The 26,248-nt window shown below is 40.7% G+C and overlaps 1 non-coding gene across 1 annotated transcript; it reads right to left on the minus strand.

Moving 5' to 3' along the window:
• Window positions 1–21,846: 21,846 nt before the first annotated feature.
• LOC111549419 lies at window positions 21,847–21,960 on the minus strand. The gene has a single exon (XR_002733728.1). It is a non-coding gene; the product is annotated as a small nucleolar RNA SNORA8 (small nucleolar RNA).
• Between the last annotated feature and the right edge of the window lie 4,288 nt (window positions 21,961–26,248).

Consider the following 26,248-nt stretch of genomic DNA (forward strand, 5'->3'; position numbering starts at 1 on the left):
AGCACTAAGGCATGTAACAATGCTGTCCTGTCCACTAGAGCTTTGTATTTGGAAATGATCGGTAGGCTCACGTCCCACGAGCTGAAGGATGCCGAAAAAGGGCTCCACACAGCTGTAAATATCCTGGGAGATCCCCAGGAGAAGGCAGGGAGTGTTTGGATGGTTCCAAATCTGGCAGACTTCTGTGCAATCACATCTGCATGCATAGTTGTGATATCTCTCATTACAATTTTAAATGATGAGCTTGTTTTATAATGAACATAAATTGCCTTCAATAGATGTGGTGATTGAACACAGTAAATATTTTTCTGTGACACTAAAAATAGTAAGAACTCTAGAGAGCACATCTCCTTTCTCTTCTGCAAAGGCTTATCTTCCTATAGCACACAACCTCTAGATTGTGGTCACTTACACACACACGTCCTTCTCACTGCCTCTATGGCCATCTTCTTTACTAGAGAGAGTTCTTTCTGGGCCTAGTCAGATCCCACTGCCCTTAGTAAGGCTGAGCTGGCCTGGGAGATCTGTTGCCCTTGGAATGTGCCAGTATGTTGGGGGTTGAAGAATGCCTTTGGGAAAAACTGCTGGGTTTGGGACAGAAAGGGCCCTTTTACAACAGACTGCCTTGTCACGTGTCTGGGCTTCTGCTCCTCTGTTCCTTATGGCAAACAAACAGCTTGTTCTTTCCGCACATTTTCCAGCACCTACCATCCCCTCAGGAGCCGCTCATGCAAATTATGTGTGGCAAAGGTTGTCTTTCTCTGTCTTATTGTCCTTCTCTGTCATATTTTTCTGTGAGCGCTCATCTCTGCATTGCTGTGTCAGCAGTCTTGGTGTAAATAAGGATTCCCCACCATCCAGGCTGCAAGAATGGATTTCCTGTACCATGCCCCTCGGTGGGGGAGAGGGGACTTGTGTAAAAAAAAAAAAAAAAAAAAAAATCTATGCTTGTGGTTCCAGGTCTGATGATCTGTAGTAGCACTGAAAAGAATAGCTTGTTTTTTTTTTTTTCAAATTCATATTGAGGACAAGTGGATTAAAAATGGAAAATAAAAATCAACAGCTCAGAATAAAGATCACAGATATTCAAAAGGACAGCTTTTAGACGTTTCACTTTAAGGTCACTCCATATTTCCAGAATGCTAGTGCATTTCTACCTTGCCTAATCATTTCAGAAATATAAAATGTTATTGTGCAGGAAGAATGGGTTTCTGTTGGTTCTGCCACTTTGTTTTCTCACATTATCCCCTTGAAGTCAATACGTTCATACTTTGGTAATCTCAGAGAAAATGTAGAAAATATTGCTAACATCTTTCCTTAACATTCGAGGTAGTTTTCATTATGTGGGTAAATCTCCCTTTGGGAGGCTGGAGCAGGAAAAGGGCTTTGGGGCTTCCTAGCTCTAAGATGTGGCTCTCCTCACTGTTGTTACAGTGCCACAGGCAAGGGCTTGCCCTCAAATAGGCTGCTCGGGAGCAAAGAGGGTTCTTGTCAGAGAGGCTGCTGCTTGGGAAGGGAAGGAGAAGAGCTGTGAATTGGCAGTGAGCCTGGCGGATTACAAAGAGGAAGGCTCCATACACAAAGCAAAAGGGCTACACTTTGATTTCTGAATGGAACCCTTCTGGCAGCTCTTCCCTGGAGCTAGATCCTCAGGAGCTAATGACATAGACTTTCAAGTGTTTTGTAAAAACACAACTACTATTAATACATTCAAATAAAATAAATTTATTATTCAGATTGCTAAGAAGATGACATCCACATAATTATCTTTTATTTTTCTGTAAATATGCAAAACACCCTATGGTGTCTTTAAAATTTTTGACCTTTGTATAATGCTAAATGAAGGCCCCAGGCTTACTAACTAGCTCATTGAAAAATGTGTTCTTCAGGCATTATTGTGAGGAATGCAAATGAGGATGCATCTTAAGGAAAGGGGAAGGATGGAATAGACCAAATACTAGTACACAGCTCTACTACATATTTAGCTACCAGTTTGGTGAGAGTGATAGGAAATGAACTACAAATAAGCCTAAAAGACTCTCCCCTCACCTGATATGTAGAAGAAAATATGATTAGAATGGGTTCTTTCCAACCCCATCCAATGAGAATAGTGAAGAAGCAGGTCTGAGAAATACTAGCCAAAAGGTAATACTTATTCTCAGTAAAGAACAGAATCTAAAGGAGAGTTTCACAAGCAGGGAGATGCAAACTGCTGTGACACTGGGTGCAGCAAGGCACCAAGAGATTAGGACTGAGAAATGTCATTAGACTGTTAGATAAAGAGGCCCTTGGTTGACCTCAGAAAGACAGTTTCAGGTAAGTGGTTAAAGTGCTAGAAGAGTTTTAAGTGAATTGAGAAATGAATGTGTGATAAAGAAATAGAGATGTGTCTATGGATTGTTCTTTCTAGGGGTTGCTCAGGAGAAGAGAAGAGAGCTAGGGAAACTGGCCAGAGGAAGACACTGAATTAAAGGAAGGTTTTTATTAATTGGAAAACAATGAGAAAATTTGGAGGTTGAGAGGAAGGAGCTATTGAAAACAAAAGGTTAAAATGCGGAAGAAAATGCATAGAGAAGCCCCCCAAAATATGGGAAAAGATAAAAATTGATGCACGGAAAGAGAATGCCTAGTCCTCAGTGATGACAGGGAATAAGGTTAAAAAGAAGCATGACTACGGATAAATTTGGTGATGGTGAGGAGGGAGAAGTTGAGAAGATTCATTATGGATTGTCTCCATTGTTCTGCGATGTCAGAGGCAAACTCATCTCCTGAGAACAGCAAATAAGGAGTGGGCTAAGCGGCTCTGAGATAGGGTTGAAATATTAAAATATCCCGTTTGTGAAATACAAGGGGAAATTCACCAACTCGGGACAAGAAATTGATAGGTGGTGTGGCGGAACTTCAAAACCACAAAGTTTTAGTGGTAGCATTTGATATGATAGCATCAACTTTTTCAAAGGTGATCCATGGTCTGCGGAGAGGAACACAGAAAGTAGGTGGAGAAAGGGTTAAAGAATTTGAAAAATAGATATAAGCAAAAAGGTTAAGTGGGTGAAGAAATTAAATATTCCAGCTGGTGAGGAGTTGAAGTAATGACTTGTTGGCTTATCCTGGAAGAACGAGCTGATGCTAAGAAGAGAAAAGTGAGAAGTCAAACCACATGAAATCTGAATGAAATTTAAAAGCAAAGGATTCTGATTTAGGGATTTGAGAGCTGGTGAGATAGCATTTTGTGGTTAGAAAGTAAAAGTTTGGAGTTTAAGATTTTGGAGATGAAGCAGTTCCAGGTGAAGAAAAGATCATGGCCATGAGAAGTGACTATATCAGTAAAGTGTGGGTAAAAGAAATTGATGGTTTTTAAAAAAGGCAAAGGTTCATTTTTATCACAATGTACTGTGAAAAATAATATGAAATCTCTATGAGGAGTGACCAGCCAGGATGAAGTTGCAGAAGATCTGCTTAATGATGATTAATTATGAAAAGCTTTTGCCACAGGAAAAAGTGTTTTCTTGTTTGCTTATTTTTGTGCATGCTTACTTAAATAAAGGGAATGGAGAGTCTGGTTTTTATTTCATTTTCAATGTCAAATCTGTAGGAGCTGAAGAAAAAGCAACACAGATGTGATTACTGCTCTGAATAATAAATTCTCCCTCAAAGCTACCAAATTTCAAATGAGTCATGTTTTACTTATGATTGTTCTTTTAATGAAATGCGATATTAACATATTCTCAGCAACATAGTAAACTTTTGTTTGCTGATGTACTGGGCCTTTTATTAGCCTTTTCATGCATATCATAGGATCAATTTTCTGTTCATCAAAGCTTTATGCTTGAATTCCTCATAAATGTCATATAAATATGACATTTATATATATAATACATTTAGAGAGTTTTGCCTTCCAGATAGAGGGAAGAGAGTAGGAGGCTCTACCTTTCAGTTCTACAAGCACCAAAGTCACTAAAAGCAAGATTGATGACTGGAACAAATTGAAATCTTGGATGACAGTTGTCATGGAAAGTTTTAAAATCTCTGTAAAGTTCTCTGTCAGTGAAATGCTGTTACCTAACTAGCTCAGATTTAGTTTTTGTTGTCTGTTTTGTGCTGCTATAATAGAATACCATATCTGAAATGGGGTCATCGTAAAGAATAGAAATTTATTTCTTACAGTTCTGGGGGCTGGGAAGTCCAAGATCAAGGCACTGGCAGATTAGGGCCTGGTCTGTCTGCTTCTAAAATGGGCCTTGAATGGTAGATCTTCCAGAGGGTAGGAACAACGTGTCCTTACATGGCAGAAGAGGATGAACAGAAGAGAGGGATCCCACTCCGACAAGCCCTTTTTATAGCAGCATTAATCCATTCATGAGGGCAGAGCCCTCATGACCTAACACCTCTCATTATGTCCCATCTACCAACACCATTGCGCTGGGGATTAAGTTTCTAACACGTGAGTTTTTGAATTTTACATTCAAACCATAGTAGTCTTTACATTTTGTATTACCTCCTATTTGCTTGCTTTGAGAACACAGTTGATAGGGACATAGAAAAGAGGTAAGACCGCTCAAAACATAATTTATGTGAGTTAAAAAAGTCTATAAGGCTGATGTATTTGGTTTCTAAGACTCAATTATTTCACTTTTAAGTGATTTGTTAAGCATATGAGGTCTTAGATTGTGCCCTGGAAACTGTCCATTAAGGAATTTCCAAATTATTTATGGTGCAATTTTATTCCTCGTAGCTTTGTCTTAACCGTTATATGGAAAAAGCCATAGCAACTTTACCTGAGCATGGCTTAGGTTGGCTGATGAGGAAATGAGACTGCCAGAGATCCATGAAACATGAATTTCTCAGAGTTAACTTTAAAGGGCTGGAAAATAGCCTTCTATTGTTTCTTCTGCCTGGTTTCATGTTATACATTGCCAGTGATGCCACTGTCAGAAATGTTTAATTGTGCCGATCTAGATCAAAGAGTTTAGTCAAACAGCGTGCACAGAAGAGACACTGAAAAGCCGATGAAATGTTCGATGGAGCCAGAAATGAGTGGTGAGCAGCAAGCATGATTGTGCAGCTGACTCATGGGCTGCCAAGGGGACAAGTTGGCTCAGCACATGTTGGCCTGCAAGCTGTGTGGAACTCTCCTCCCTCTACTCCTGCAGGTATCTTGGAATCTGGAATCTTTTCAAATAGATTCATATTCCATATGGCTGGTGCTGTGGTCTGAATGTTTGTATCCCCCCAAAATTCATATGTTGAAATACTAGCCACCAAGGTCAGTTGGAGGTGGGGCCTTTAGGAACTGTTTCCACCTCCATGAATGGGATCAGTACCTTTATAAAAGGGAGTCTGCCAGCCCCTTCCACCAAGTAAGGACATAGTGAGAAGGTGCCTTGTATGGTCCTCACCAGTTGTTGAACCTGCCTGCATTTTGATCTTGGACTTTCCAGTCTCCAAACCTGGAAGAAAGAAATTTCTATTGTTTATAAGCTACTCAGCTTATAATATTTTATTATAGCAGCGCAAACAGACTAAGAAAGGTGAACCAATATTTCTTACAGCTGGCTGTTATTTTCACCTCTCCCCCAGACCACTGTTCAATATCAAAGCATATGGATCTGCTCTTAACCAACAACACTGATGATCTAACCTCCAGTCCCTGATCTCTTTCCATCCAATCCCTATCAAATCTTTGTTGCAAGAAATAATTATGCAGGAGCATTTGCTGATGTTACAGTCCACACACTCCTCTAGATAGAAAAGTTTTTCCCTTGGATTAAGAAGACCATCAGAGAACTGTCTGCCTCATTCCTTATGGAAGTGCTTTAGCTTAACTGCACTTCAGTTTGAACTGCTCTTGGTTCACAGCACAGGTTTTCCTAAACAGCAGCTGAGCATCCTTTGCAATTGATTTTACTGTGGGATGTGTTTAATGGCTTTGTCCACCACACCCCATAATGTCTCACAAGAGATATTGCTCTGATGTCTCAGTACCAGGAAAACCCATTTTCCTACTGAGTGGTTGGTTTGTCTTCCTTTTAAGGACATGATGCATTTTGTAAAATTTTTTCCCTTTTTGCTTTAGCCATTGGAAAGTTAGAGCTAAATTTGGGACATAGCTGTAAAGACCATAATGCTAATCTTACCCTTTATTATATTCCCATCCACTTTAACTTTTACACCAACCCCTTTAAGGATTGTATATCCTTTTGTGATCCATATATTAAGAACCCAATAAAATTTCTCTCTAACATGAAAAAAATTATGATACAAAGTCTCAAAGCTTGGCAAGTAAAATAGTAAAAATACAGCTCTTGGTGCTCAGAGACAATGAAAGTGATGAGCTCATGACTAAGGATCCCCTAAGTGGAACTGGCTCAGTTCAAAGTATGTGGACATGGCAAAAAATGTCAGCTGTGCAGCTTTGTGCCATTTATTTTAAGCCAAAAAGACATGGCTAAAATCAGTGTTCCCTGGAGCGTGCTCTACAGAACATTAGTTCTTTGTAAAGGGTTCTATGATCAAATATGTTTGGGACACTCAAGGAATATATGTAGCTTTTTTCAGATCTAAACTGCAGGATGTCTAGAAGATTTTAACATACATGCATTATGAATCTCCAGGAAGCAGACTCTATGGTATGGGGTTTCCAAATTTATTTGACCATTTATTTTTCCTGGAGCATCTCCAAGAGCTAGTTTTCTTTGACAAATGCTGGGGTAGAATAATGCCATGATAATAATTATTATTATTACAAAGGACTGTTTCCTCTTAAAATATACAGGGCAAAGACCTAGATATTTATTGCTGGTATGCTAATTTCTTATTTTAAAACCAAAAGTGACAACGTACTAGGAACAAAAGCAATGAAGATTTTCATAAGCCGGGTATGGTGTTTTATGGATTTATTTAGTGGAGTCTTCTATACTTAGGTTATTTCTTCTTAATGTTTGAGGTCCTTAACTATAGAACAGTATGATGTTGAGGTGGAACCCTTGGAAACATGCTAATTTGATGACATGGTTACACTTTAGAAGGGCACAGTAGTGAAGTGATTGGAGTCTAAAATCAGACGTGACTTTAATTTATGACTCTATTACTTACTACATATGGGATTTACTAGATATGTGACCTTGCAAAAAAGGTTCTCCAATTCTATAAACCTTGGTTTCCTTTCCTGTAACATTGGGATTATAATATATGTACCTCCTAGAGTTTTTGTGAGGATTAAATGAATTTATATGTATATATTATATCTGTGTATGTATGTACAGTGTCTAGCACAATGATTTTCATATTGTAAATACTAATGAATGGTAACTATGATGATATTTGTTCATTCAGCATTTATTGAGCACCTGCTAGGTAAAGGATACTACAGTGTATGCAGACACAAATATAAATGAGTCATAGTCCTGTCGTTGAAGAGCATGCAGTTGTCAAGCAGACAAATAGCGGACAGTTATGTAAGTATGTAAAGTGAAGTGTTTATGGATTCATAATAAATATAAGTGATTAAATAGTGCAGTTGCAAAAGAGAGAATTGTCAGTTTTGGGGGGATGGAGCGGGGAGGTGGCTTGCACAAGGATTCACTGTGGATGCTATTTTTGAGATGAGTTTGAAAAGGTGGTTAGGTGTTTGCCAGGAAGAGGACAGTGAGGCCAGGGGTGCTGGCAGGAGATTTATGAGCATGGGCAAAGGCAGAATGAATTTAGGAAGCTGCAAGTAGCTCAGAAGAGCTGCAGATGGCACATGCAGGTCAGGGGCGTGATGAGAAACCCTGTGGCAGGGCTTGGCAGTGGCTAGATCATGGAGGGTCTTGAATCGCAAAGTGAAGCCTTTGAAGTTCCCTAAGCAATAGAGAATGATTGAGGAATTTAAGAAGTAGAGTAACTGTATCAGATGGTTTTAGATCAGCACTGTTCCACGTGTGGCTTGTATTTTTGCTGTGTTAGCATCACCTTGGAGCTTTATTAGAAGTGTAAATTCTCAGACCCCACCCAGAGCTACTGAATAAGAGTCTCCAGGAAAGGGGCCCATGTTTTGGCAAATCAGGTTACTTTTTGGATAGCATTAAGGTTGGGAAAGCACTATTTTAGATCCATCACTCAATGCATTTTATAGAGGGTAGACTGGATGCTCTCCAGTTACATGCAGGGAGATTAATTAGTAAAGAGTCGTTGTCCAGGTGAGGAATGATGGCAGAATCTGAACTAAATTAGCGAGAGTGGAGGGAAAAGAAAGAAGGAGACATAATACATAATACAAATAAAAAAAGTTTACTTTATGGAACCTTAGTCCCCACCTGAATGTTGTGCTAGATAAAGGAATCATTCAGGGATGATTCCCAGGTTTCTTGCTTTAGTAATAGAATGCAGTATTATGCATTAAAATAGGGAATACGGAAAGAGTACAAGGCATTTTGTTTTGTTTTTAGGCAGTGAGAGAGCCAAATTATGAATTTTGTTTCCTACATATTAGAAGTGACTGTGGGACATCCAGATGGAAGGGTACTTATTATCGGCTGCTGGACCTAGGGACCCAGTACTCAGCAATGAGGTCCTGACCAGTGTTATGGATTCAGGAGTCATGAACATCCAGTGGAGAGGCAAAGCAGCAGGAATGGATGAAACTGGAAAGAGATCTGAGTATAGAAATGTGGGTAACAGCAGATATTTTTGTGGGCCTTTATTATCATGTTATCCCTTTTATCTCATCTTAACGCCATTTCCTCTCAGCAATACATGCACTAGTCAACCTAATCCATTTGAGATTCTCCGGATACACATTCTCTCTTAACCTCCAGCTTTTTCACAAGTTGCTCCTCTGCCAGGAACATTCCTTGCTCTCTCTGAGCCTAGCAGACTCCTACTGATCCTTCAAAACCTACCTCTAAAACAGTCTCTTCCCCAGGAAAAGTACCCTTCTAGATGCTTTCTTAGAGTTATTGTACTAAGTAAAATGGACTGTTTGCCTCTCTGTTCCCTTTGTGCTTAGTTCCTGCTAGTAAGGTCTGTGTCTGGTTCAACCTTTCACCTCAGTCCTGTAAAGGTGCTTGACACATAGCAGTTGCTCAATAACTAATTGCTCAATGAGTTGTGAAAGAATGGTCAGAGAAAGAAGGGTTGCCAAAGGAGGAATAAGAAAGCATGGTAGTAGAAGTAGAAGGAATGTAAAGAGAGAGGGGTAGCATGGAAACCAATAAAGGAAGTTTCTAGAAAGAAACCATCAGTAATGTTGAGAGCTTCCAAGCAATCCTGTAAGATAAAGACTTAAAATATTCATAGGATTTGCACATTAGGTCAGTAGTACCCTTTATCAGGGTGGCTTCAGTGGAGTGAGCTCAAAGTAGAAATCAGACTGTAGAGTTTGAAGGACAGCTTGGAGGTAAAAGAGTGGAACCTAAAACTATGTGAAACTGTCCCATGACAGGAAGGATGGAAGAAGGAGATGTGGATCGGGTGAGGGCTCTCTGAAGTGAGAGATGACTTAACATGCATGTGCTATGCTGTTGAATATGGCCTGGCATAATAAAAACTCCAATGTAAACAAGGAGGGAGAAGGAATGATAACTGAACAAGCTTCCATCATAGAGGAAAGCGATCAAGCTTCATAAAGAAGGATTAAGCTTGAACTGGAAGAGAGCCTAGAAGAGCAGAGATGGGTTGGATATAGACAAGTTTATAGGGGTGGGAGAAAGAAGCTTAGGGAGTTGAAGATTGATGGCTTAATTTTCCCAGTGAAATAGTAAACGAGTTTACCTGGAATGAAGCCGTGTGTGTAGGAGGTGGCTCAGACAGGGAGAGAAGCCTGGGGAACATACTCCTGGAGGGTAATGACATGACTTGGAAGACCTGGCAGATGGAACTGACCAAAAATATATTATTATTATTTTTTTTTTCAAAAGGAAGTCCCATCATCTTAAAATTAGTATCCCTTATGTATTAATTTTGATGAGAACTTTTTATTGAGTTTATAGGAAGTGCAATGAGGTTATTATTAATTTACAGTGTTATGCTTCAGTCTCTCTCACTGATGACAAATTAAAGGATGGTCCTTCCAGAATTCAAAGAATGTTATTTGTCTCATCATCTAGCTATTTATACACTATGTAAATGACCTGAGCTTCTAATAACAGTCTAATCCATGTGAGACGCCCATATTACAGAAAGAAGGGAGAAAAACCCAACCATGGTATTACTTTGGTTGAGTTTGTCATATCCCTTAGTTAAATGTATGAGAAAGCCATGCTCTGCTGTCTTGAATTAACTATTAATCAGTATAATACATAAAGATATGCACCTTAAAATTATGGTTTTATGTGTCAAGTGACACCATAATATTAAACATTAACACTGAGTTCTTGTAAAATAGCATAATATTTTGCTGCAAGCTTTTCTAATATAATCTTGTTTAAACTTCACAATAATTCTGGGAAGTAGTAAATATTTAGATCTTATTTATAGATGAAGAAATTGAGGCTTAAAATATGTACCTTGTTAGAACTGGAAGACTTTATGTTAAGTGAAATAATCAAGTTACAGAAAGACAAACTTCATAGATTACCACTTATTTACTTATTTGTGGGAGTTAGAATTAAAATAATTGAACTCAGGGAGATAGAGAGTAGGATGATGGTTACTGGAGGCTGAGAAGCGTGGCAGGGATGGGGGTGGGGGTGGGGGTGGGGATGAGGAAGGGGGAAGTGGGGATGGTTAATAGGTACAAAAATATACTGTAATTAGATAGAATGAATAAGATCTAGTATTTGATAGCACAGCAGAGTGACTACTGTAAACAATAATTTATTGTACATTTAAAAATACCAGAATATAATTGGATTGTTTATAACACAAAGAAATGGTAAATTCTTGAGGTGATGGATGTCCACTTACCTTGATGTGATTATTATACATTGTATGCCTGTGTGACAATATCTCATGAACCCCATAAATATATATACTTACTGTGTACCCACAAAATTAAAAATAAAATTAAAAAAAAAAGTAAAAACTTCTACCTTGCTTTACTTTTAGCTTGCCATGCAAAAAGATGTCGAGTTTAGAGGCGCTGATAGTTAGCTAAGAGTTCTGCATTTTAACTGCAATTTTACAACATTTCGAATTTTAAAATTTAACAACACTAAATAACTTGATAGGAAAGTTAAAAGCCTAGGCTAGCATTACCTAGCTACTGTGTCCATGATAGATAAATACAAGGCATGCGTGCCTTTCTATTCCCTTCTATGCCCATTGCAGACATTGATAATCAATTGTAGCACACTTTCTTGGGGTCCCAGACTTAGTCTCAGAGACTTTCACAAGAGAGTGCTCTGGGCAGTCACTACTAATTGATTTTCCACTCAGAGACTAATATACCCAATTACTTTGTGAATCATATCTGGTGGACAGGAATGCCAGTTCAAATCCTCCAAGAAGCAGCCAAGATGGGATAAGACCTACAAGTTTTATTGGAGGAAATGCCTAGGAAGATAAAGAGAAAGGGAGCAATTATAGGCAGGGAGAGTCTTCAGACTACAAGGCAGGTCTGACACCTGTAAAAGGAGAGAGGGAAGGAAGAATTGGGTAGACAAGGTCTGAGACTGTAGCACAGCTCTGAGAAAGTTTCAGCCAGGATGATGGGTTCCCTGAGCAAAAGTGTCTCTTAGAAGAATGCTCACTGGGCAGCAATGGGCTGGCCCTCACACCTGCCCTCTTACCATGCTCACTTGCTAGCTCACTTGCTAGTAGTCTGGGGGAAGGATAGCTTTAGAGTGGTACATTCAAAGGGAAAGATGGCAGCTGGAACCTATAAGCCAATCATGCCCCCACAACAGGTTCTCTTGAAGACAATTTGAGTGTACATTTCCATGACAACCACAAGACTCCTTGGAAATGTCTTAGTGGATCCTCTAAAGATCAGCTATAAATTGTGATTGTGCTATCACAGCTGGCCATTCACAGAGCCACTGAATGTTCCTTAGCAGCTAGAAGATTAGAATGACAGTTCTCTTTCCTAGAATTGTGGCTCACCCTCCCAAGTTGTTTGTGGAGCCCTTGATCCTCCCATCATCAATCTCTGAGGAAGAAAAAGAAGTGCCAGCTACTCCTTTTTTGTTTGTCTGCTGACCCCTGCTCTTATCACTTCATCTAGTAGGAAACAGTGTTTCACTTTCACTTAGCAAAATCTATCCTCTTTGTTATAAGGATTACAAAATAATAAAATATGATTAAAACAGTAGTATCTATAAGAAATATGTTTAAGATGTTCAAATATTCCTTGAAATTAGAAATATAGAAATGTCGATACAGTTGACTGGCGTTCTCCTAAATCATATCTTCACTGAAATATACATCCATTTATCTTTTTCATGTGATGCACATTTTTTTCTTAACAAGAAAACAAAGATTTTGCCATTCAAGGGTTACTAACCATGAGTAGCAACTCAGCAAAGTTTCTTGAGCTGGTAAGTAAGTTTATTCACTAACTGAGTTCCTCCTGCACACCACTCTCAGAGCGTGTGCAATTCAAAATGTACATGGGTAAAATGACATGTTATCACACATTGTAATGATGACAACAGTCGCAGCTATTAACTACCTCTAGTGATTGCCCAGTGAGTGCCAGGGCACTGTATCTGAAATATATTAATATCAGATATTTATAACAACTCCGTAACACAGGTGGTACTATTGCCTTTCAGAGAGAAGGGAGAAAAGGGGGGTTAGAGAGGTTAATAAGGAATAAGGTTGCCAAAGTCAGTAAGTGTCAAAAGTAGGATTTAAAGCCACACTGTTTGGCTACAACTCCTAAGTTCTTAATTACTATTTGGAGTTACTCAAAGAGTTGAAATCAGTTTACACCAGGGGTCTGTTGCATGTAATATTATACCTCCCAAATTTGAAGCATCAGATTTGCCTTTAAGGCTAGATACAAATATAATTAAATACACATAGTATACATACAGCTAAGGCAATCCTTACCTAAATACTGCGGTTGTGCTCCACACCTTAAGGCTAGCTCAGAAAAAGGAGTTTTTTCTTTAAGGGACTTTTCTAATGAGCATTAGAAGTAGAGAACAATTTCTATGTTTATCTCTTATCAAAGTTATCTTGAGGCCAAAGATAGTGTTCTAAGTTACAGGTAAGCAGAGGCTGTGTCTAGGTTATCCCCAGCTCCTAGGCACCATTCCTGGAACATGCAGGAAGTTCCATGTTGACATTGCCTGAGGGATTGCTGCCACATTCAGCTGCTGAGAAAAATATGGTATTCATTTAATAGGAGGTCATAGACAAGAAATAATGTAGCAAGTTAAATTAAGCTGGAATAAAATCTAGAATGTCATGTGTCCCAAATCTGCTCAGTAGTCTGCTCTTGTATGGGGTTGAGGGTAGTTCTTTGTGGGTCTGATTTTCCTAAAGACACAGAAAGAGGCAATGGGCTTAGTCACTGAGAAGAGAAAATGGAAAGGAACATTTGGCCACTATTTTTTTTAAAAGCCTTATAATAAGGCCTGGAAAAATGTGTGTGGCAGATCAAAACAGCCAGGTGTTTGGGTAACAGCCCTCTGTGGCCACCTGGCTGAGGCCAGCTGGTCATCAGAGTAGATGAGAAAAACATCTTCCAAAAAATGAAGAGTTAACCTACGGGAGGTCACTGGAAAGCACCCGTGTGAGAGGCTGCGCACAGATCATAAATTATGTGTATGAAGAAAGAACTAAAGGAGCACATTTTAGATGTTGCCAGGGTCTAATAAAAGGTCTCTTTAATCCAGAAAGGCAGACATTCTAGGGACTCAGTTGACCCTTCAGACACTGGTAGGTCAGAAGACACATTCAGCATTAAAGATATGGAGAAACTTACTTCAATTCATAACCTGATAACATTGAGCACCTGCAGAAAATGAAACACCAAACTTAGGGGTCTGAGTTATAAGGCAAGTCTCTCCATGTTAAGTGAAAGGAGTGAAACCTGCTACAATTTGGACAAATACAATGTAATGGCCTTTTGGGAAACTAATCCAAAATCTATGATATGGTTTGGATTTGTGTCTCCACCCAAATCTCATGCTGAATTGGAGGAGGGGCCTGGTGGGAGGTGATTGGATTGTGGGGGCAGATTTTCCCCTTTGCTATTCTTGTGATAGTGAGTGAGTTCTCGGGAGACCTGATTGTTTGAAAGTGTGTGGCACTTCCCCGTTTCTTCTGTCTCTCCTGCTCTGCCATGGTAAGATGTGCTTGCTTCCCCTCCACCTTCTACCATGATTGTAAGTATCCTGAGGCCTCCCAGTCATGTTTCCTCTTAAGCCTGCATAACTGTGAGTCAGTTAAGCCTATTTTCTTCATAAATTATGCAGTCTCAGGTAGTGTTTATAGCAGTGTGAAAAGAGATTAATCTATGTCTTGAATTTTGAACTTCTTGCAACCAGTAAAATTATGTAAGAATCACTATGGACTGTATTTATCAGGTAGACATTCAAAATATTCCTGCTTTCTACTTATTTTCCACTCCTTCCACTCACCTCTGACCCCACTTGTATTTCCAAGCCAACAACTTAATGTAAATAACAATGCCAACAGCATACATTGTCTGGCACTTACTACATACAGGCACTGTTCTAAGTGTTTTACAAAAATTAACTTGTTCATCCTTACAATAGCTCTTTATTATTATCCCTATTTTGCAGATAAGGAAACTGAGTCACAGAGAGGAAATTGACCAAAAAGAAATTAAAAAGAACAACAACAATAAAATACCTAGCACCTAACACCTAATAAGGGAACAAAGAAATAGCACCACTGTTGTCAAAATAATGCTGATGGTTACAATAACCAAGAACTGGAGACAAAAGGTAGAAAGGGAAACAGAAGAAGCAGGCAAGAAACTAGCAAGAACAAATTAAAGGGGATTAAAAATGACTAGTCTTAAAAGAAGAAAGATAAGAACTGGACCTAAAGTCTGTAAAATTAGGTGATTCTTTGCTTACTAAAGGGACTTTAGAACTGAGGACACTCTCTGAATCCTGAAAAGAAAAGAGAGTACCTTGGTGCTGTATAGTCAGCCTGATGATTATAAACCTTGAACAAGCCCTGGGATTAAAAGGAAGGAAAGAGAGGGGGAAGAGACCACAGATAAGGAGGCACAGGAGGACACGGAGCTGCGGACTGTATGGTGACGGCCATCTGTCATGGTCCAGGAGGACACAGAATGGTGCTGTGGACTGTATGGGGATGGCCATCTGTCATGGTCCATAAACCCTCAGGGCTTTGGCTCCCAAACCATCTTCTGTGGGGCCCTCAGAGAAAAATTAACCAGGCTCACACTCCCCTGGCACAGCAGTCTATTGTTACACGTACGTTTAAATTGAGACCCTGTTTTCCATGGGAAGCTGTTTTTCATTTCTGCATATGCAAGCTGAATCAGCCAACCACAAGAGGCCCAAGGCCACTCCTAGCCTGTCTCTTTTCCTGTCACTGCATTTGCTTGTCTCTCTCCCCGGCTCCTCTTGCTGCCTTTGAAGCAGGTGCCTTCACCTGGAGTCCTGTAGACCGGAAGTCCATGTGCCAGGCAAAAGGCTCTCTCTGCTTCACTATTCTCAACCCCAGTCACGGAGGAGACTCTGTTGCCAAGAACTGGGCCAGAGAAAATGCAAAAATGGTTTTCAACCAGGCAAAAATATGCAAACAAACTGGTTTGAAGGAAGGTGCCAAGCAAATCCACAGTCTTAGTTTCTGAGCTAGAGCAGAGGGAGGGAAGTCAGGGATTATCTGTGATTGTCTGTGGCTCAGAAGTAGAAGTGAAGGGGATTCATTGCTTTCTGTGTCCTTGCTGATTCTGAAAGCTGAAAAATAAAACATGAATATTCTCAACTTTATCAAGTTGGAGTCCTTAAAATACAAGTTAGATTAAAATTTATCTTCTCTCATTTCATAAGACGGCTGATGTAGTTATCTTCTGAGTGCTTTACATAGCAAATACAGAAGGTGGGGTTATCTCTCCTAATTTCCTTTCTGCTCTGATGTGACTTTGAGGCCACCCAGATCTGCTTACTGCCCCTCATCTACTGGAGGAAGGAGAAAAGGTCCTTACCTGCTTATTTTCTATTATCTCAAGGGTTACCATCTCTTTGAGGAGTTAGTCTTCTAAATCATCATGTGGAGGGTATGAGATATGTACAGACAGTAAACTTCCTGAGAAGAAAGAGGGGCAGAAATACCTCTCCCAGATGGTAATCAAAACAAACTAGGGCAGGCAGAAGGGTGTGTGTGTGTGTGTGTGTGTGTGTGTGTGTGCGCACATCAACTTGATTGCCAGCAACATCTGACTTGTCAATTTATTGGGTGAATCTTCAGGATTAACTGATTACTAACCTCTATTTGGGCTTGTCTTTGTTTTCTCAATGTATTGTGAGACATAATGATATCTACATTGTTTAGCTCAACTGTGGGTCTCAACATTGACTGCACACTGTTATTATCTGGGGAGTTTTACAACTTCCGGATGGGTGGATACCTCCTACAGAGAGTCAGGTTCAATTGGTCTGGGTGTGGCCTGTGTGTCAGGACTTTCAAAAGCTTCCCAGGTGATTCAAATTTGCAGATGGGGCTAAGAACCCGGGCTAAGAACCTGGGCTAAGAACTGAAGGTTGAGTTACTTCCTAATGAGAAATTGAGGAAGATTCCTCAGGCTATTGGGCCGGATGAGAGGACATGTTATAGGGACATCATTAGTTAAAAAGAGGAGAAGACACTGAAAACAAGTATCTAAATGCAGGTTTTCTGTTTACAAAACAGTAGCACCCATGGCTCTGAGTCTGTTAGAGGAGGCCACAGAAAACACTTGATCTCTCCCAAGTTTTCTTCTTGTCATTAATCTGTTTGCATCCATGAAAGCTATGGTCCCCTTCTCTTAAACTTTAATACCCATTGGTATTCAGGAAGCCTGCAGGCCAGAGGTACAGCTTTATTAGCAATGTGCCCACTGGTTTTCCCTATAGTTCAAGCAACAGAATAATCTCTACAAACAGAAACTCACTGTTTTCAGTGCACAGCAAATAGACACCAAAGCCAAGAGTTCAGATCTGTCACCTCCAATCTCCAGATGAATAGACTGTGAAGCCAGAAAATTATGCCACTGAGAATGTCAGATTCACATTGTCTTTCAGCATCTTGGGACACTTGGCTACTTGTCAAGACATCCCTTGATTTTGATTTTAGTTAAAGAATTCCCTTCCTTGTAAATCTATCAAATACTATCAGTGGTAACATATGACCTTTGCTGAACACTTGGTATGTACTAGGCATTCTACTAAAGGCTTTGTATGGATTATTTTATTTAATCCTCACATCAGTTGTGGGAATTGGATGCTGTTTTCTCTGTTTTACAGGTGAAGAAATTGAGACTTTGTGTGGCCCTATGATGTGGTTATTTTCTTGCTATTGGTAAATGTCAGGGCAATGATTTAAACCTACATCTGTGACTTCAAAATTCAAGCTCTTATTACTGTTCTCCTTGCTTTGTAGACCTCTAGTATAAGATAATTCAATTTTGCTTGTTTCTCAGACCCTTAGATTATCCCTCCCTTAAATTTTAATTCATTTAATTTTAATGCAATTTTTTGTTGATTTATTTAAAAATTAGTCTTTCTCTAAGAGTTGGCCAGTGCATACGTGAACCTCAGACAACAGCTGAGTTTATGACTGGGGACTGAAATGTTTCTTTATGCAATTTAACAAATCCCAAGAAGGAAACAACAACAATAAAATCCAAAGTAATAAATAGTTCCTGGGGTTGGGCAAAGTGGCACATGCTAGTAATCCCAGCATTTTGGGAGGTTAAGGCAGGAGGATTGCTTGAGGCCAGGAGTTTGAGACCAGCCTGGAAAACACAGTGAGATCCTGTCCCTACCTTAAGAAAAATATAAAAGAGTTGCTGAATATGCTCATGTGTTGCCTCATATTATTGGTGCTGCTATTTGGTCAGCATCAAAGACCAAATTTAATACTTTATAAAATTTATTTTTCTGCTTTAGCTAATGGTTGTTATAACATTTTGCTCATGTGCCAGAGATACTTGAAAATCTTCCCAAAGCTATCATTAGCAAGCAATATAAAACAGGGCCAGGGTTTCTCTACCTATTAATATTTGGATATATTGGATGAAGACATGAGGCATGATGTTGTGAGCTTTTATAACATTGACTATACTGCTACAAAGCAAATAAACGGTAACAGAGGACAGGAGGTCAGCAAATGAAAGTTTTCTAAATCTGCATTTGACTGTGTGTGTGCATATGTATACATGTAGAGAGGTCCCTGTGTACATGTCTTTCACTAATTTCTGTCCGGCACATTTAGTGTGATGCTGTAACCTCTGAGAAGTCCTGCAATTTTAGTGCACTCTGAGTGAATAGCTTGCGCTTCACTGCTGTCTGAGCTTGTCCTGCTTTTCTGAGGGTCCGGATGGGGAGGCTCTTCTATGACAGGGATGTTTATCTTGCCATTATAGAACCATCAGGGGTTTTTGCTTGGGGCTCTGCACTTGAACTCAGTGTCAGCGGATGAAGGCCATCCATGTGGATTTATGGAATCTCTAGCACCTCTAAAATATGTTGCAGCTTCTCAGTCTTATGAGACCAGTAAGCCTAGAGTAAATCAATGTCAAGGGTAGGTTTATTTTCTTTTAAAGCTTTTTCTCCTCTGAGGCCAAGACTACATTTTCACTTCTCCAAATAAAGCATTTAGCAACCTATCTTTTAATGCTTTGGGCTCCTCTGACTTCTGGGATCAAGGACAGAACAGAGTTGAGGAGGTGATGGGAGGAGGAGATACTCCTTCTCCTTTGTTGACAGAGCAGCCCGTGAATTCACTGTCTTTGAACTTTGGGATGATACACATGGCAGAATGCTGGGAATGTCCTTTGATGGTAGGACCAGGTTTTGTTTCTTTGTGATTATGATATATTATTATAATTTACATCATTGCATATGTATAATTATATATAGGTGTGCTATAATATAAACTATAACTAAAATGAACTTCAGAAATAGTACAAAGATATGTGCGAAACCTAGAGAGAGGCTACAGTGGTTAGAAAGATATTGTGGGATTCACAAGGGCACTCCACAGCTCACTCTCCTTCCAGGTGTGCAGTGCAATAAAGAACTGCGTCCCATGCTCCCTTGAATTAGGTGTGGCCTTATGACTGTTTGGGCTGATGAAGTAAGCATGGAGAAGAAACAGGTCTTTCTACAGAATGGGAGAAAATGTTTGCAATCTACTCATCTGACAAAGGGCTAATATCCAGAACCTACAAAGAACCCAAACAAATTTACAAGAAAAAAACAAACAACCCCATCAAAAAGTGGGCAAAGGATATGAACAGACACTTCTCAAAAGAAGACATTCATATAGTCAACAGACATGTGAAAAAATGCTCATCATCACTCGTCATCAGAGAATTGCAAATCAAAACCACAACGAGATACCGTCTCACACCAGTTAGAATGGGAATCATTAAAAAGTCAGGAAACAACAGGTGCTGGAGAGGATGTGGAGAAATAGGAACACTTTTACACTGTTGGTGGGACTGTACACTAGTTCAACCATTGTGGAAAACAGTGTGGCAGTTCCTCAAGGATCTAGAACTAGAAATACCATTTGACCTAGCCATCCCATTACTGGGTATATACCCAAAGGATTATAAATCATGCTGCTATAAAGACACATGCACACATATGTTTATTACAGCACTATTCACAATAGCAAAGACTTGGAATCAACCCAAATGTCCATCAGTGACAGACTGGATTAAGAAAATGTGGCACATGTACACCATGGAATACTATGCAGCCATAAAAAAGGATGAGTTCGTGTCCTTTGTAGGAACATGTATACAGCTGGAAACACTCATTCTCAGCAAACTATCGCAAGAACAGAAAACAAAACACCACCTGTTCTCACTCATAGGTGGGAATTGAACAATGAGATCACTTGGACACAGGGTGGGGATCATCACATATGGGGGCCTGTTGTGGGATGGGGTACGGGGGAGGGATAGCATTAGGAGATACACCTAATGTAAATGATGAGTTAATGGGTGCAGCACACCAACATGGCACGTGTATACATATGTAACAAACCTGCATGTTGTGCACATGTACCCTAGCACTTAAAGTATAATAATAATAAGCAATAAATAAATAAAGGATATATACATTTAAAATTAAAAAAAAAAAAAAGAGAAACAGGTCTTTTCTGGGCAGAAGGGTGAAGAGCCAGTGTGCGCTTTGCAACACTCTCCTTTCCTGCAGGCATGGTGAATGGGGCTTCTCCATCAGCCCAGGTCCCTGATGGAATCTCATTAGTGACCCATTATGGATCTGTAGAGAGACAGCCATGAATAATCTTCTGTTATTTGAAGCTATTGAAGTTTGGGGTTATCAACATAGTCTGATTGATAAGGAAATCATGTTAAAGCTTATGTATTAAAGTGTAGTCGAAATGTGACAAAGGAGATTCCTCAAGAGGAAAGGACTTGAAGGTTTCTTGTATGTTTGTTTTAACCTTAAGAACTATTGGGGCCAGTAAATGTATAGAGCTTTTAAAAAGTGTTAAAATGCCCAGGACAAGTTCCCTAAAGCCTCTGTTTTATTTTGTTTTTAATTATGGTAAATGTGCATAACATAACATTTACTATTTAAACTATTGTACTGTTTTTTTTTTTTTTTTTTTTTTTTTTGAGACGGAGTCTCGCTCTGTGGCCCAGGCTGGAGTGCAGTGGCCGGATCTCAGCTCACTGCAAGCTCCGCCTCCCGGGTTCACGCCATTCTCCTGCCTCAGCCTCCTGAGTAGCTGGGACTACAGGCGCCGCCACCTCGCCCGGCTAGTTTTTTGTGTATTTTTTAGTAGAGACGGGGTTTCACCGGGTTAGCCAGGATGGTCTCGATCTCCTGACCTTGTGATCCGCCCATCTCGGCCTCCCAAAGTGCTGGGATTACAGGCTTGAGCCACCGCGCCCGGCCAACTATTGTACTGTTAAGTGGACAGCTCAGTCGTGTTAAGGACATTCACATTGTTGTGGAATCATCATCACTACCCATCTCCACAACTGTTTCATCATCCCAAACTGAAACTTCATGCCCATAAAACAGTCACGCCCATTCCCTCTGCCCACCTTCTACCCCACCCTGCCCCTGGCCATTCTCCTTTCACTCTGCATGATTTTGACTACTCTAAATAACTCATGTAAGTAGAATCATACAATGTTTGTCCTTTTGTGTCTGGCTCATTTAAATCCTCTTTTTTTTTTTTCATTTTTGGTAGAAAAGATTGGATTTCAGTTTTTGCTGGCAACTCCTATATCTGTTTAGCTATTTTGAGGACAGTCTTTGCTCCAAGAAGAAAGAGGGATGACAAGAATCCATGTTAAGGACTGACTCTGGCTGTGGGTTGAGGAGGCTTCATGCGTTCCAGGCCAGAGGTCAGCAAACCCTTCCCAGCTGAAATGTGAGTTCCAAGCTCCCCTTGGGTCAGGGGTTAGGGGTGGTTTCAAACCCAGAGTGATAAAGTTCTGCCTTCTGCTCATACAAGGAAAGGATTGCCATAGTCTACAAGCTGGGGGAGAGAGGGAGTTTTGATTTCTTTCAGTAGCAAAGGTTGGCCCAGTGTCAGCAGAGAGTTCTGGCTTTCAGAAGGGGTTGTAACAATGGTGACCGATCCTGTGGCCCATCAGCGACAGAGGGAGTCTTGTTTATCATTCTTTTTGCTTGAAGAAAAGTATCTTGTCAGAAGTTGTGGGGAGATGTTATTACTCTTTTGGTGATTTCCTTTCCTTTCTTTTCTGTTTTATGGAAATACCATATCAATAGAAATACCGGGTTTAACATGCACAAAGTCATGAAAACCAACGATGCCAGATGGCACTGACTTTTGCTTTTCTTTTCTTCAGAATTGCACTTGTTAGAAGCACATGTGTAGTCTAAGATGGACATCAAAGAGGTGGAGGATAGTGGTGGGAGTGGGGTCAGAGGATGACAGAGGATACAAACTTAACTGCACTGATGTCGTCCCTGAGTTCCTGTTCAGGAAGGCAGGCAGCCTGTGGAGGAGATGGGTGAGTCCCGGAGGTCCCTGCGGAAATCTAGCTTTTGCATGTTCTTTTTTTTTTTTCTTGAGATAGAGTCTCACTCTGTCACCCAGGCTGGAGTGCAGTGGTGTGATCTCAGCTCACTGCAAGTTCCACCCCCCGGGTTCACGCCATTCTCCTGTCTCAGCCTCCAGAGTAGCTGGGACTACAGGCGCCCGCCACCACGCCTGGCTACTTTTTTTTTTTTTGTATTTTTAGTAGAGATGGGGTTTCACTGTGTTAGCCAGGATGGTCTCGATCTCTTGACCTCGTGATCCGCCCATCTTGGCCCCTCAAAGTGCTGGGATTACAGGCGTGAGCCACCGCGCCCGTCTGCTTTTGCATGTTCTATCAGATTTGGCCACCTGAAGACAATGGTGAAATCCCTGTCTTCTGTTCATATTGGAGTTTTTATTTGGAAATAAAAAGAATTGAAGGTTATTTTTTTAAGGGTCCTGGGAAATAATTGTCATAGAGGTAGTAAAACTGTGCTCTGGCTTAGACATTTGCTCAATAGATGTTATCTTATGTGTCAGGCATTTTACTGGGTGCTGAGAATACAGTGGAAGAATAAACATGGTTTCCTCCTTCATGAGGTTCATAGTCCAATGAGGTGACACATATTTTTTACTCAATCAATAAGCCAGTCAATAAGTGTTTATTGAATGATAATTGTGTTCTAGGCACAGGGGATACTACAGGAAGCTAATTAGACATGAGGTACGTAAAACAAATGTCAAATTGTAACTGTAATGAGGGCTAGGAAAGAGAGGTGCCGTGGACTGCAAGAGTTATTTATGAGGGTTCGGCATGGCCAGAGAGAGCTAGTTCGGTGATCTGAGGGACAGAGAGTTCAACCAGGCGAAAGGGGATAGGAGCATTCCAGGCAGAGGGAGCAGCTCGTGCAAAGGCCCTGTGGAGGAAAGGATATTGGTGATAATGAGGGGGGAATGGAGACCTTTGTGGTTCAAGTCGGGAGAGGGGATTGGAAGACACATTAATTTGGGAGGAGTGGGCAGGGGTCAGTCATGAAAGCCATCCTTATAAAAATGAAAGGAGCCTGGCTTATCACTGTCTGTGTTAGAATGTGTATATCCTCTTCTATTCCTCCTCAGCTTAGTACCCTAGTTAAGAGCCTGAATTCTGGAGTCAGGCTGCCAGGGTTAGATACCAGTGCTCCTACTTACAAGCTTTGTGACCATAAGCAAGTTACTTAACCTCTCTGTGCCTCAGTTGCCTTATCTGTAAAATGGGGAATATAATAGTACCTACCTCATAAACTTGAAATTAAATGAGTTTATATATGTAAAATACCCAGAATAATGCCAGGCACTATAAGCACCATATAAATATGATCTATGATGATGATGTTGATGATAATAAAGAGCATCACTATACTCAGGAGATATTCCCCAATTAGTTTATGCCTAAGAAATCCATACCAAATCATATCCAGAATATATAAATATTTGCATTAGGAGCAGAGAAAACCTAAAACAAACTATAGGTCTCTTCGGTGTTCATTTATGGTATGGAAAAATGCATTTCTCAAGTAAATCATCTTGGAAAAGTCCTCTTTAAAGGTGCGAAAATTAAAATAAATGCTACTCTGCCTAGTGTGTATTTGAGATGTTTGGAAGACAATGTATTCTTGATACTGATTCAGGTAATACTCTGGACTGAGGAATGGCAGAACCCAAAACCTTTTATCATTTTATCATTGATGCGACTGAACAATCAGAATGGTAGAGCCAGAAGCAACCTTAGAGATTAGCTAGTCATTTGTTCTGATTTAATTGGTTGTTGGTTTCTGCATGAAGTGATCACATTAGACAAAAAGAGCTGCCAGCTTAAACATTTAATAGATAAGTAATTCATTTAACTGAGACACTTCTGTGAAAATCACAAATACCATCTGCAGCTTCTCCTTTGGAAGCTGGTAATGTATTTTTGCTGAAGGGCTTTTTGTTTTTGTTTTTCACTATTCCTGAAAAAGTTATAGCAACCTTACTTTGTACCAATAGATTTGGTAACATGGTGAGTTATCGTGCCGTCTATTTGGATGGCACCATATTAATCAAACGAACAACATTTTGTTGAAAGCTCAGTATGCATGAGGCCTTGTGATGGATGCTTTTATATGATGTGGTCTTTAATTCTCACACTAATTTTATGAAATTTTGGACAGGCCTTGGGGCTGCTGTTCTTGGATCCCACCTCACCCTCCCTCTGCTCTGTCAGTATTGCAGGGAGACTGCAACCTCTCCTGGCCACTGGTTCTGGGCCGGGTCTGGACATTCAGGCACTGGTGGGGGTGAGGGTGAGGAGAGGAGCCAGTCTGTTTCTCTGCTCCCTCTCTGCTTTGGGCTGCATCTTCTCTATGGCTTCAGCTCCCCTAGGACTGGCAGGCCATGGTTCAAACTTCCACTTGGTGGCTCCACTGGAGGTGCCAAAATAACTAAGGTTCTCTCCGCCCTTAGTCTCTCCAGTCAAGGGATGGTGAAACTCCGTGCTGTTGCTCATGGCTGGATTACCCCATTGTCTGCTGTTTGGCTTATAATCTCCATCACCTGTATAACCAGTTCCTGTGCTACATTCCCTCTATTAAGCATATTCGAAGTAATTTCTGTGTTCTTGTTCAGATCCCAATTTATAGAGTGTCATATATTTAATTATAGCTACTTTTTTAATAGAAGAGGAAACTGAGGATCATACTGACTAAATGTCACAATATTAAGCTCAATATCACAAATCTACTATTTAAATCGAAGTCCTCATACTCCTAAGCTCATACATACTTTTCCTACTATTATGCTTTAGTGTCTTTATAAATGTCTAGAAAGGAGAATAATTTTTTTTTTTTTTGAGACGGAGGCTTGCTCTGTCGCCCAGACTGGAGTGCAGTGGCTGGATCTTAGCTCACTGCAAGCTCCGCCTCCCGGGTTCACGCCATTCTCCTGCCTCAGCCTCCCGAGTAGCTGGGACTACAGGCGCCCGCCACCTCGCCCGGCTAGTTTTTTGTATTTTTTAGTAGAGACGGGGTTTCACCGTGTTAGCCAGGATGGTCTTGATCTCCTGACCTCGTGATCCGCCCGTCTCGGCCTCCCAAAGTGCTGGGATTACAGGCGTGAGCCACCGCGCCCGGCCCGAGAATACTTATTATAGGGAAATCCCTCTTGGATCATTAGTATCATGATGGGTTTTCCTACAGTCCTGTGTTAGTCCAACTGGATTGAAGACCCGGAGGATGGGTTTGAACATCAATATCTGACATGTCTCCGGAGAAAGAATTATTAGGCCTCAGGCAGCAGATCAGAAAGATGCTCTTTTGTATGTCTACTGAACTTTGGTCTTTCAGGAAATCCTCTACAGATCCATGGAGCCACCAAGTTCTGGCCACTCATTTAGGACAGATGATGAAATCCTGAAATAGTTTGGATGTTTGTCCCCTCCAAATCTCATGATGAAAAGTAATCCCTGGTGTTGGAGGTGGGGCCTGGTGAGAGGTGTTTTAGTCATGGGAGTGGATTCCTTGTGAATGGCTTGGTGCCATTCGTGAGTTCTTGTGAGATCTGGTTGTTTAAAAGTGTGTGGCACCTCCCTTCTTCCTCTCTTGCTCCCACTCTCACCATGTGACATCCTGGCACCCCTTCACCCTCCATGCTGATTGTAAGCTTCCTGAGGCCTCACCAGAAGCAGATGCCAGCACTTTGTTTTGTGTACAGCCAGCAGGACCATGAGCCAATTAAACCTCGTTATAAATTACCCAGCCTCAGGTATTTCTTTTTAGCAACATAAAAATGGCCTGATACAATTCCCTTTGTTCCAATGCGTATAGAAAATTGAGATGTTTCTGACCGGGTGCCGTGGCTCATGCCTGTAATCCCAGCACTTTGGGAGGCCGAGGCGGGAGGATCACGAGGTCAAAAGACTGAGACCATCCTGGCCAACATGATAAAACCCCGTCTCTACTTAAAATACAAAATTAGCTGTGTATGGTGGCATGTACCTGGAGTCCCAGCTACTCGGGAGGCTGAGGCAGGAGAATCGCTTGAACCTGGCAGGCGGAGGTTGCAGTGAGCCAAGATCGCGCCACTGCATTTCAGCCTGGTGACAGAGTAAGACTCTGTC

This window comes from Piliocolobus tephrosceles, chromosome 3, assembly GCF_002776525.5.
Source record: "Piliocolobus tephrosceles isolate RC106 chromosome 3, ASM277652v3, whole genome shotgun sequence".
Classification (NCBI taxonomy): domain Eukaryota; kingdom Metazoa; phylum Chordata; class Mammalia; order Primates; family Cercopithecidae; genus Piliocolobus; species Piliocolobus tephrosceles.